Raw genomic sequence first — 14,104 nt, 5'->3', positions numbered from 1 at the left:
GTGCAACGGCGTTACGATAGATAAATGAGCCACATACTTATAATATGCTTGAATATCTATGGACTGGGTTCGATTCCAACTTCTGTCAATGATTTTAGATAAGAAGAGACAGATTCCATTCTCTTCTGGCTACACCTAGTGAAGAAGATATAATGACATTGTGGTCTGAAATTGACATGAAAAATGATATTCCTTTTCTACAAAGTAGACGTTAGGATGAATCACAATAAAGACTGGAGCGGCGACACGTAGAAACCTTTCTTATACTTGTTATTTATTTCTAGTGACGAAACAAACGCTATGTAGGCTCACAGGACATTTAGTCCATATTTTATCTGAGCTTCTGTATGTCGATAAAATCGGTTCTGAACTGGGAATGCAACTTAGACCGTACTTAACGTTGAATTTGATCCCTTCGTGAGAATACAGCACGGCTACTATTTGTTGTTTGTTCAGAACTGCAGATTCCTCAACGTCTCCACATACTGCGCGTGAATGGGTTCGAATCCTGGCCCGGCACTATAGATTTCATTATGTATTATCAAGCTCTAGCATGAGAACACCTATCTGCTGGTGGATAATTATTTTAATGTTTAATGTATTTTCATTCGTTGTCAACACTAACGATATGTGACGTTTTTGACACCCAGTGAGACACAGAACTATTTGTGAGATCACTGTAAGTTCAAGATGTTAGTCCGAGCTGGACAAAAATTCGGAAGCTGACGTATCTTTGTGTGTAGTCAAAAGCGATATGATGTGTGGAGCTGTATTCCCAGTGAGCACCGAACTCTTCGTCATCTTATTTCTAGTTCCAACACGCTCACATGTCGCTGCTGGTGCAACAAACCCATATTTATCGTTCGTTTTCTCTAGAATATAACAGCGATAGATGCCGGGTTGGGGTCTTGGGAAGGAAAAAAATTAATGTTTCGTCTCGTCATTTCAGTTAAAACATCTAGCTACTGCCGAGAAAATCCGAAATGTCACAGTTGATTGTGCGTCGATATCTATCCGATTAAGTTCCGAGTTCGAATCCCTGCCCAATACAAAGCCTTACCTCACGGCAATTTACGTAAGTTACTTGTTAAGAACCAAGATTCAACATCTCTCGTCGTTCGTTACAGGGACAATAAATTCGCGTCCGGCAAAAATACTTGCGATATGTAATTTAAAGATGGAATTTGCAAACTGGCTTTGTCTAAAATCGAGGTATATCACTCTCTGTATGCCTAATCAGGAGTGGCAGTTAGTATCCGTCAGGCACGAAATCATTGCTTAGTCTGCATGACCTGAGTTTGCATCCATATGCAGAACGAGACGGTTCGTCGTGTCATTTGAAGTTCATAAACATTCTCAATTAGCTGCTCGTGAATACCTTTAATTTTTAATCTTATTTTGTGTTAAATAATAAGTACGGTATGTTACTTTGAAGAGTAAATCATGAATACGACGAATTTACTACGTGCATTACCTATCTGACGTAATAATGAGAGTGGTAAAGTGTCAGGTATGTCATTTATTGTAATAAATGTGAGCTACAAGCCTTAAGGGCAGTCTTATCTGTGATAAGGTGTTCCGTGATATTTGCAGTATCGTGGTATTACTTTACATCTTGAGTTATTGCGATACAGAACAGTTTTTTCTCGTGGTGACTTGTTGGAACCACTTTCAATAGTCAAACGACTGTACCAAGGAGCGATAAGGAGACCTGCTAGACAGTTGCGCTATGTGGGTTGCATGTGAATCAGGCGAATTTCAATTCAGGTCGTTCGGATACTATTGGGCATGAATGAACATCACGTGTATCGATTTCCATCGCGCTGGGGTAAGTCCTCCGGGATACGTTTATTCTCCTTAGTGTGTAAATATATTTGGAGCATGTCATTCAAAAACGTTTGAAACGACATAGACGGGAGCGGGTTGTTGTTAGGAGAGCAGAATGTATTAGACTCGCGGATCATGTGGTGTTATTGGCAGAGAGCGAAAGAAGTATGACTGAAATGTTAAAAGAATTGAACAAGAGGCGTGAGTAAATTGGAATGAGAAATAATAAGAAAATCGCAAAATGTCCGGTGATAGGTGCAAGAAAAGCAAGAACAACTATAATGTTAGGCAGGAAGATACACAACAATTTAGTGTTTTTAGATAACTGCGACGTGCTATTATGGACGACATTGGAAGTAATATGGAGGTGAAAATACGTATAGCAATTGCCAACGAGACGTTTCATAACAGGAGGCTTTTATGTGGGTGCGTTGATAGGGGATAAAATAGGCAGGCACAGTGAGAAATGAGGTGGTGTTGAGTGGGAGAACAGAGAGAAATTTTAAAGGTAGCAGGATGAGCAAACACAATTGGCATGGACACTGAATGAGAAGAGATTGTTTATTGATGGTATGGAGGAAACGGTGAATGCAAGAAGAAGAAGAAGAAGAAGAAGAAGAAGACGATGAACATACCAGGTGATGGACAGCGTAAGAACAGAAAATAGTTGTGAGAAAACAAGAGGGGTAACAAATGATGGGACTGCATGGAGAGCTACATGTGAAGACCTGCCCTAGGGCAGAACACTCATGGTGGTGGTGTTGATGAAGAGGAGACTTATGTAGGACATTTTGCAAAACGCCCATTTTCTTGTAATCCAAATTTAAACAAAACATAGGCAGCTTATAATTTGTAGTCTATAAATGACCGTGAATTGCGTGACAGATGGAACTTGCCAGTATACCAGTTATTAGGACTTATTCCCACTCCACTGACGTATGGAGCGTGCGAACTGTGGCTGCTTAAAAGCCTCTGTGCGTGCTGTGCTTAGTCTCTTCTGGTCTTCACGCTTCCTACAGTTACAATACGTAGGCGGTTTAAGTATATTCCATTCCTACTTTCATCATGTAACGTCAGTTCTAGAAACTTTCTAATTAGGTCTCCTCGCGATACTTTGCTCTTCCACGGGATAGTCTGTGTCTACCATGAACTGCCCGTTAGTCAGTAAGTGGAATAATTGGTTTTCCGACACATGTCACCATGTTACTGTCGCCCTGTCTCCACGTCAGAGAGACGGAAATTCTGTGTGCCACATTTGAAGATGAGTCTGTAAAGGTTACAAAACTAGTTAATGGAATTACAAATAGTTCAAAAAGTGAGTTTTTGCAGTTTTCCGTATTTACATTCAATGCACTAGTCACAGGCTCTAGGCGATCCTTAGGGGATATGCTCAGTCGGTTGGGAGCGTGATGTGTCCCTCCGAGATTAATTTCACCTGGGCTTTAAGCGACTCACCGGTCAGCATTTACAGAGCTGCCAACTACATCTCACACCGGGAATATTACCAGGATTAGTTTGCATCGCAGCCTACGGAAGAGAACGCAAATCGAACGAGCATTCGCAGTCATTCCCTCCATTGACCACCATTCGCCTATATTCAACAGTTAAGGATTCCTCCGGAAATATTCCAAGTAGACTTTCTCTGGATATTTTACGTTTGTTTCCAAGCGCCTGCCTGTTCAATTTGATCAGAAACTGTGTGACATTCTCCAACGGGTCAAAAAACCTGTGACCATTCGTGCCGCCCTTCTCTGTATACATTCAGTATCGCCGGGCAGTTGTATCTGATTAGGATCCAAGAATCTCGAGCAATATTGGGGGATGGGTCGCAAGCGTGATTTGTAAGCAATTTCTTTTGTACACCGATTGTATTTTCCTAGAATTCTACCAACGAATTGCAGCCAGCCACCGTATTTCCCTAAGACTGCGACTATGTGACGGTTCCATTTCAAATCTCTAGAAATTTTTACACCCAGGTATTCATGTGGGTTGAGCGATTGCGAATTTGACTCGCTGCACTATACTCGTAGGATAAGGTTATATCGTTTTGTGAACCGAACAATTTTACATTTCGGGAACATTTAAACTAAGTTGTCATGCTTTGCACTACACTGAAATCTTATGAGGGCGTGGCTTCTTTCAAACAGAACTTTATTACAGGCAACAGCATCATTTGCGGAAACACTGAAGATCCAAATAGACCGCGTAACCACCGCCCCTTCTCCTCTCCAAATTGCTGTCTCAAAACGGTAAGTCCCATATGTAAACCACCTTCAGAAGTTCGTTCACTTTCCGTATCAGTTAATGTGTTAAAAACTTGACCTGAAGAAACATAACCCTTTGCAGTTGAAGACGCTCTGTTGTAAGAGAAGCTAGTTTTTCGAAAACGACTCAATATTTATGTACTGAACTAGGTGTTGTACAATTCTATAATTTTCAGGTACATTTGGCGACGTATGTGGATACTGTCTGACAAATGTGTTGCGAATAAAGTGAGTAGTAAAGAAGTAATGAAGTGAAACATCAAGCCTGATGCTGACACTTTACTGCACGAACAGCGAAAATGTAGAAGTGATAAAAGTCTTTTTCCTTTCATCATTCTGTCAGGGATGTCAGAGGGGAAAAAAAGTTTCGCCAAGTTTCGAAATTATGTGTGAAGTTTGTTGGAAGTCGCCACGTGCTGCCTTTCACAAATGCTCGGTGAATATAGTCTCGATAATTTGCGCTCCATGAAATTATGCTGCCTTAGACGAGTACGCAGTTTGTAACTTTTAACGCCCGACTTATTGCGTAAACCTATGCCTTTAAATGAAGGACGGAAGGAGGATTGCGTTTAATGTGCTATCGATGTCGAGGTCATTAGAGACGGAGCAGGAGTTGGCAATGCGTCAGGGAAGGGTAAAAGAAGTCCGCCGTTCCCTTTCAAAGGAATCATCCCAGCATTTGCTTGGAGCGATTCAGGAAAGTTACGGAAAACGTATCAGGATGGCCGGATGCGGATTTAAACGTCATCCTCCCGAATGCGAGTCTAGTGTACTAGTTGACAGCTCGTCGTGTAGAAGCTAGCGTTGCTGGTGATGGGATTCCGGGTTCGATTCACGGCTGGGTTGCGTTCTCCGCCAGGGAAGTAGGTGTCTGTGATGCCATCATTTCATCATCATTCGTGAAGGTGGCGAAACTGGACTGTGTAAAGGTTGGGGCTTTGTACAGGCGCTGATAACCGTGCAGTTAAGCGCCCCAAAAACCAAACAACATCATCATCATCATCATCATCATCATCATCATCATCATCATCATCATCATACCATGTACTAACCACTGCGGCAGCTCGTTCGGTATACATTTAAATGAGCAGATTAAGTCAGCATTTTTAGTATTTACATTGACTTCGTTCTTCATAAATGAAAGCAGGAACTACGACAAGACAAAAGAATTGGGATAACGAATGAGAAATACCTGATTGTGCTTCTGTTTGTAGATGACATGATTCACGTTCACGAAATGACCTCCAAAGATCTATATACCACCTGAACGAAATATGCAATGAATACAACTTTAAAATTTCTAGTAATAAAACGAAAATAAGTGCACTCCGAGGAAAATACTCAGTCATTTTAAAACTAGTTTTGGATAATCCTGCTTTAGAACTGGTCTCTTAATCTTTCACTTAGGCTACGCTGTAAGATCTGATTTTTACTCTGATACTTAAAATAAATTACACAAATTCTAAGCTGTCTGTGACACTATTATCTGAATATTGGGCAATAAAGTACAAAAAGATTGTTCCGAAGTTCTATAACGTGGTCCCGGTTCCTGTATTATGCTATGAAAGCGAAAACATGGTTAAAAAAAAAGCAAAAAAAATCACACGGCAGAGATGAGGTTCCTAAGAAATTCGAAGAGCTGCACAACAAGAAATGATTAGGAATGAAGATACTAGAGAAAAATTAAGTATTTTCAACAGAAACTAAAAAATTCAAAAATATCGTGAAGACTGGTGAGAATGCTACGTCCCAGACTTCCCCAAAATATTCTGAACTACAAACCGAATGGAAGACGTGATATTGAAAGGCCTCGGAGAGACTATCCCACACGGCGACTACTGAAGTACTTATACATTATAGAATTCTTAAGTTATACAACCAAAATAAGTAAGTTTTAATGTAGTTTACGTTCACTGATGCAAAAAAAAAAATTTCTTGCTTTTTAAAGTGGGCTATGTTCTTTCTCAGAGGTCAAACTGTCTCCATGCCAAATTTGAACAATATCTGTTAAGCGGTTTGGACTCGAAAACGAAACAGACTGTGTTACAAAGCAGAAAAGCAACTGAGAGAAAGAAGCGGCGTCGGTTTCTGCAGGAGGCGGACATCATTTTGTAGGACAATGTTCGGGCACGCTCGGTTCAAGTCGTGACTGATTTGATCGGTATATGGGGATGGGGAGCGCCGCATCACGCACCACACTCATCTACATCTACATTTATACTCCGCAAGCCACCCAACGGTGTGTGGCGGAGGGCACTTTACGTGCCACTGTCATTACCTCCCTTTCCTGTTCCAGTCGCGTATGGTTCGCGGGAGGAAAGACTGTCTGAAAGCCCCTGTGCTCTCTCTAATCTCTCTAATTTTACATTCGTAATCTCCTCGGGAGGTATAAGTAGGGGGAAGCAATATATTCGATACCTCATCCAGAAACGCACCCTCTCGAAATCTGGCGAGCAAGCTACACCGCGATGAAGAGCGGCTCTCTTGCAGAGTCTGGCACTTGAGTTTGTCAAACATCTCCGTAACGCTATCACGGTTACCAAATAACCCTGTGACGAAACGCGCCGCTCTTCTTTGAATCTTCTCTATCTCCTCCGCAAACCCGATCTGGTACGGATCCCACACCGATGAGCAATACTCAAGTATAGGTCCAACGAGTGTTTTGTAAGCCACCTCCTTTGTTGATGAACTACAGTTTCTAAGGACTCTCGCAATGGATCTCAACCTGGTACGCGCCTTACCAACAGTTAATTTTATATGATCATTCCACTTCAAAAAGTTCCGCACGCATACTCCGAGATATTTTACAGAAGTAACTGATACCAGTGTTTGATCCGCTATCATATAATCATACAATAAAGGATCCTTCTTTCTATGTATTCGCAATACATTACATTTGTATATGTTAAGGGTCAGTTGCCACTCCCTGCACCAAGGGCCTATCCGCTGCAGATCTTCCGGCATTTCGCTACAATTTTCTAATGCTGCAACTTCTGTGTATGCTACAGAATCATCCGCGAAAAACCGCATGGAACTTCCGACACTATCTACTACCTCATTTATATATATTGTGAAAAGTAATGGTCCCATAACACTCCCCTGTGGCACGCCAGAGATTATTTTAACGTCTGTAGACGTCTCTCCAGTGATAACAACATGCTGTGTTCTGTTTGTTAAAACTCTTCAATCCAGCCACAGAGCTGGTCTGATATTCCGTGGGCTCTTACTTTACTTATCAGGCGACAGTGCGGAACTGAATCTAACGCCTTCCGGAAGTCGAGAAAAATAGCATCTACCTGGGAGCCTGTATCTAATATTTTCTGGGTCTCATGAACAAATAAAGTGAGTTGGGTCTCACACGATGGATGTTTCCGGAATCCGTGTTGATTCCTACAGAGTAGATTCTGGGTTTCCAGAAACTACATGATACTCGAGCAAAAAACATGTTCTAAACTTCTACAACAGATCGACGTCAGAGATATAGGTCTATAGTTTTGCGCATCTGCTCTACGACCCTTCTTGAAGACTCGGACTACCTGTGCTCTTTTCCAATCATTTGGAGCCTTCCGTTCCCCTAGAGACTGGCGGTACACGGCTGTTAGAAGGGAGGGCAAGTTCTTTCTCGTACTGTGTAGAATCGAATTGGTACCCCGTCAGGTCCAGTGGACTTTCCTCTGTTGAGTGATTCCAGTTGCTTTTCTACTCCTTGGACACTTATTTCGATGTCAGCCATTTTCTAGTTTGTGCTAGGATTTAGAGAAGGAACTGCAGTGCGGTCTTCTTCTATGAAACATCTTTGGAAAAAGGTGTTTAGTATTTCAGCTTTACGCGTGTCATCCTCTGTTTCAATGCCATCACCACCCCGGAGTGTCTGGATATGCTGTTTCGAACCACTTGCTGATTTAACGTGAGACCAGAACTTTCTAGGATATTCTGTCAAGTCGGTACATAGAATTTTACTTTCGAATTCACTGAACGCTTCACGCATAGCCCTCCTTACGCTAACTTTGACATCGTTTAGCTTCTGTTTGTCTGAGAGGTTTTGGCTGCGTTTATACTTGGAGTGAAGCTGTCTTTGCTTTCGCAGTAGTTTCCTAACTTTGTTGTTGAACCACGGTGGGTTTATCCAGTCCCTCACAGTTTTACTCTACACGTACCTGTCTAAAACGCATTTTACGATTGCCTTGAACTTTTTCCATAAATACGCAACATTGTCAGTGTCAGAACAGAAATTTTCGTTTTGATCTGTTAGGTAGACTGAAATCTGCCTTCTATTACTCTTGCTAAACACGTAAACCTTCCTCCCTCTTTTTATATTCCTATTAACTTCCATATTCAGGGATGTTGCAACAGCCTTATGATCACTGATTCCCTGTTCTGCACATACAGAGTCGAAAAGTTCGGGTCTGTTTGTTATCAGTAGGTCCAAGATGTTATCTCCACGAGTCGGTTCTCTGTTTAATTGCTCGAGGTAATTTTCGGATAGCGCACTCAGTATAATGTCACTCTATGCTCTGTCCCTACGACCCATCCTAAACATCTGAGTGTCCCAGTCTATATCTGGTAAATTGAAATCTCTACCTAAGACTATAACTTGCTGAGAAAATTGATGTGAAATGTATTCCAAATTTTCTCTCAGTTGTTCTGCCACTAATGCTGCTGGATCGGGAGGTCGGTAAAAGGAGCCAATTATTAACCTAGCTCGGCTGTTGCGTGTAACCTCCACCCATAATAATTCACAGGAACTATCCACTTCTAATTCACTACAGGATAAACTTCTACTAACAGCGACTAACTCTCCACCACCGGTTGCATGCAATCTATCCTTTCTACCTGTCTGTACCTTTGTACAAATTTCGGCAGAATTTCTCTCTGGTTTCAGCCAGCTTTCTGTACCTATAACGATTTCAGCTTCGGTACTTTCTATCAGCGCTTGAAGTTCCGGTACTTTACCAACGCAGCTTCGACAGTTTACCATTACAATACCGATTGCTGCTTGGTCCCCTCATGTCCTGCTTTGCCCCGAACTCGTTGAGGCTGCCGCCCTTTTTGTACTTGCCCAATGCCATCTAACCTAAAAAACCGCCCAGCCCACGCCACACAACCCCTGCTACCCGTGTAGCCGCTTGTTGCGTGTAGTTGACTCCTGACCTATCCAGCGGAACCCGAAACCCCACCACCCTATGGCTCAAGTCGAGGAATCTGCAGCCCACACGGTCGCAGAACAATCTCAGCCTCTGATTCAGACCCTTTACTCAGCTCTTTACCAAAGGTCCGCAGTCAGTCCTGTCGACGATGCTGCAGATGGTGAGCGGTCAGCTCCGCTTTCATCCGGCTAGCGAGACTGGCAGTCTTCACCAAATCAGATAGCCAGGGAGGGTTTCCTCCGATCCATAGCGACACACATCATTGGTGCCGACATGAGCGACCACCTGCAAATGGGTGCAACCTGTACCCTTCATGGCATCCGGAAGGACCCTTTCCACATCTGGAATGACCCACCCCGGTATGCACACGGATTGCACATTGGCTTTCTTCGCCTCTCTTGCTGCCACGAAATATATGTAACACTATTACTAGCACTCGACAATTAAAGCTTCCTAAAATCAAAAACACACGGAAGAAGAAGAAGTGACAAGTAAGAAAAATAGAGTTAATACTTAAATTAAGGTAGCTCGCTGCACAGCAGACGTGAAGCAGACGGCGGTTAGGGCGACACATGAACTTACAACATAAAAGTAATAACAGATAAAAATACATGTTCATGAACCTGAGAGAAAATCAGTCCATAAGTTTAAGCAAACGCTATCAGCAGTACAATGAGAATCAGCTTAATTTTTCAATTAACTCCTCGACAGAATAGAAGGAGTGACCCATGAGGAAACACTCCAGTTTCGATTTGAAAGCGCGTGGATTACTGCTAAGAGTTTTGAATTCGAGTGGCAGCTTATTGAAAATGGATGCAGCAGTATACTCACACATTTTTGCACAAGAGTTAAGGAAGTCCGATCCAAATGGAGGTTTGATTTCTCCCGAGTATTAACCGAGTGAAAGATGCTTATTGTTGGAAATAAACTAATATTGGTAACAAGAAACGACAATAAGGAATATACATATTGAGAGGCCAAGGTCAAAATACCCAGACTCCCTGAACAGAAGTCGACAAGAGGTTCGTGAACTCACACCACTTTTTGCCCGAACCTCCAGTTTCTGAGCCAAAAATATCCTTCTAGAATGGGAAGAGTTACCCAAAAACATAATACCATACGACATAAGTGAATGGAAATAAGCAAAGTAGACTAATTTACTTGTCGAAGTATCACTCACTTTCGGCACCGTTCCAATAGTGAAAATGGCAGTATTAAGTCTTTAAACAAGATCCTGAATGTGGGCTTTCCATGACACCTTACTATTTATTTGAACACCTAGGAATTTGAGCCGCTCAGTTTCACCAATCATTTGCCCATGCTGTGAGATTAAAACGTCAGGTTTGTTGAATTGTGTGTTAGAAACTGTAAAAACTGAATCTTACTGTGATTTAACGTTAGTTTATTTTCTACAAGCCATGGACTGACGTCATGTACTGCACTACTTGAAACGGAGTCAATGTTGCACACAACATCCTTTACTACCAAGCTAGTGTCATCAGCAAACAGAGATATTTTAGAGTTACCCGTAATACTTGAGGGCATATCATTTATATAAATAAGGAACTGGAACGGCCCCAACACTGATCCCTGAGGAACCCCCTCCCCCTTGACAGTAAACCACTCAGATCCCTCATCACACTGTATTACTTTCCCCCATTCCCGTAGATCGTTCCCTAATGATCTTCCTGAAACACTCTACAACTTCTGATTCTATCAGTTCTTTCAGGTCCCATCTCCTTAAATTCCCACCTTTTTCCAGTTTCTTCAGTTTTAATCTACAGTTCATAATCAATATATTGTGATCAGAGTCCACATATGCCCCTGGACATGTCATACAATTTAAAATTTGGTTCCTAAATCTCTGTCTTACCATTATATAATCTATATGAAATATTGCAGTATCTCCAGGTCTCTTTCACGTAAACAACCTTCTTTCATGATTTTTGAACCAAGTGTTAGCTATGATTAAGTTATGCTCTGGGCAAAAGCCTACCAGGCGGCTTCCTCTTTCATTTTTTACCCCCATTCCATATTCACCTACTACGTTTCCTTTCCTTCGATTTCCTACTGTCGAATTCCCGTCACCCATTAATATTAAATTTTCATCTCCCATCACTATCCGAATGATTTCTTTTATCTCATCACACATTTCATCAATTTCTTCATCATCTGCGGACTACTTTTACGACTTTGGTAGGAGTGGGATTCGTGGCTATCTTGGCCACAACAATGCATTCACTATGCTGTTTGTAGTAGCTTACCCGCATTCCTATTTTTATAAATTATTAGACCTACTCATGCATTAGCTTCATATTAGCCTTCCTAATACTTAAATCTATATTCGATGTTAACAATGACGCCGGTGGATGGACTATCACGAAATTACTGACCGTCGAGAAAGTCACAAATATAACCGACAAGCTAATGGGCCCTTCACAGGAAAACGTTTTTCGCCGGAAAACGGGAAAACTGAAACCCAGCAAATGAGTAAAAAAATGTATATTCACTGACAAAAAAAAAAATAGTGTACGCACACAACTTACACAACAATAGTCTGGGATTACTCTATTACCTAACACAGTTTTTGTGATTGTATCTTGCAGCTTTAGTTATTTTTAATTCAAAGAGGCTTTAAAAGGACAGAAAGAACGTGTTGGCCTACGCTACAGATCGTTCTGTTAGCACAGTCTTTACTTTGTAATCACTTTCGTTGACTTCGGCAACTCTCAACTAAAATCTCCAACCTAAACGAGACAATGTGCTACGATACAGCCGAGATCATGACAAGAGAATGGGCTACATCACACTCGAAGTAAATTTATATAGGTAAGGATCCCCATGACCTGTGTACGTCTATTATAAAAAATCTCCAAGCCACTCTCCTCAAATAGATCGCAATCTTCTCTTGACCTTCAACTGTTACTATTTCAGAATTAAAAACTAGATTCAAAAAAAATTTGGCTACCAGTCACAAAACTAGAAAAATAAAAATAATAAAAGTGAGAACGTGAAACATGTTAGCAATAACCATAAACAGGAGATTTTACAGAAAATAAAATTGAGAAAGGAAATCATTAATATTATCGACCGTTTAGGAACTCTAGGCTACGAAAGGGATGAAACCACATATCGAATAACTGGTGGAAGAGTTAGTGTCTTTTAAGATTAAATCCAAACAAGAATTAGAAAAAAAATATATCGAAGCAAGGCCTCTATTACGAGAAATAGCTAAATCTCGAGACAAATTGTGTCCTTCTGTATTAGATGAAATGTTTTGGGCCCTAGTACGGATGAAACAGTATCTGCAGTATGAACAGGAACTTCGGACATGTATTTCATATTTCATCCAAGCCTGCAGTCTATAAATATTTAAACAAAATACTAAACCAAAATACGACTACAGGGGAATTACTTACGAAGTAGTTCTTGGTAAAGAAACACAGGACACTATTAAGTATGTAGGCTTAATACGAACTACAAGTGTGTTTATAAATCGCTATAGTTGCCTTGGACTAACGACGAGCGAATATCATTACAACCTGTACGCTTTTCAAAGCTGTTATCCATGAAAAAGCTAAACGACGTATCGTGAACAAAATACAATTTAACACCGAAACAATGATATTAGCATACAATGGGCACAGACTTTAGTCAATGGGCACTGTTGAAAATTCGTGCCAGACCAGGATTAGCACCCGAGTCCCCTGGTTATTAGGGAGAGGCAATGATCACTGTGTCCGAATTACGCAGTGGTCAACATAATAGCACAAACTGCCCGAGCATGCCGTTCGTTAGATCCAAATTCTCAATTTATCCATAGACTGCTAATGCACTGCTCCTTGAACATAATCCTCCTCCCCTTAATTATACAGTACATGGCCAAAAAAAACAGACACCGAATATATGCAAACTTGGCCTTACGAACATTGCAGACGTCGTCTATGTAACACACGTCAAACTTCAAAGAATTTACCAATTCGTTGCATGGTTTACTATAGACCTCAAATCAAGTAACGTAAAAAAAGCACTGCGTCTATTGAGATCATGATTCAGAGTTAAAAAAAACTAATAAGTTGCCTACATATTACAGTTGCTGCCGAAAGAGGAGAACCATTATTTTCCCACAAAAGGAAATATAGTTAAAATTACGCTTCTATTTCGGTTAGTTTATGCTGTTACTAAAATTTGCAGTGAAACTTACATAGTGGACTCTACCCTCCCCCCACCAGAAACGTAGTTATCGTGGCTGTTGTGAGACACTTGTACACAGTTAGAGAAAGTGTGTTAAATGTGGCGCGTACGGAAACACTAGGCTACGCTACAGGGCAATCTGCTCGCACAACGTTTAGTCGGCATTCATAATCGTTGGCGTAAACAACTCTCAATCAAATTACCACCTTCCAACCTAACTTAGATCTCGGGCTACACTACCAATCGGCCTGTCATCACAACCAAAAATTCATTGAGGGGGGTGGGGGGATTTCCTGTATCTCTCTCTGTAATGTATCTCTAGGCAAAACTGCCAGTTTTGTCAGACTCAACTGCAAGATTTACCAATGGTAAACACTTTTGAGACGGCTCGTAATTTTAGAATAGTCCTCTTCGTCTTACTTGGCATAAATTGTTCGCTGGCGTCCCAGCAGCTAGCTCCCTCAGTGTCTGCTTCTGCCATCGCACCACGCTAGTCTGCTGTTGTCCTAGCAGACCGAACGCACCGCAAATCCGACACCTTCGGAACCACTCACTGGCCAGTTAGCAACTGAGCGGAACACTGTTTACATCGTGAAAGGAAAACTATGCAAAGATGTACACTTAAATGGCACGACTGAGTAGCACACACACAGTAATATCTGGGGAATGTCC

This window comes from Schistocerca gregaria, unplaced genomic scaffold (assembly GCF_023897955.1).
Source record: "Schistocerca gregaria isolate iqSchGreg1 unplaced genomic scaffold, iqSchGreg1.2 ptg000198l, whole genome shotgun sequence".
NCBI lineage: Eukaryota > Metazoa > Arthropoda > Insecta > Orthoptera > Acrididae > Schistocerca > Schistocerca gregaria.
The sequence above is the reverse complement of the archived record's forward strand: the minus strand, read 5'-3'. Positions refer to the sequence as shown.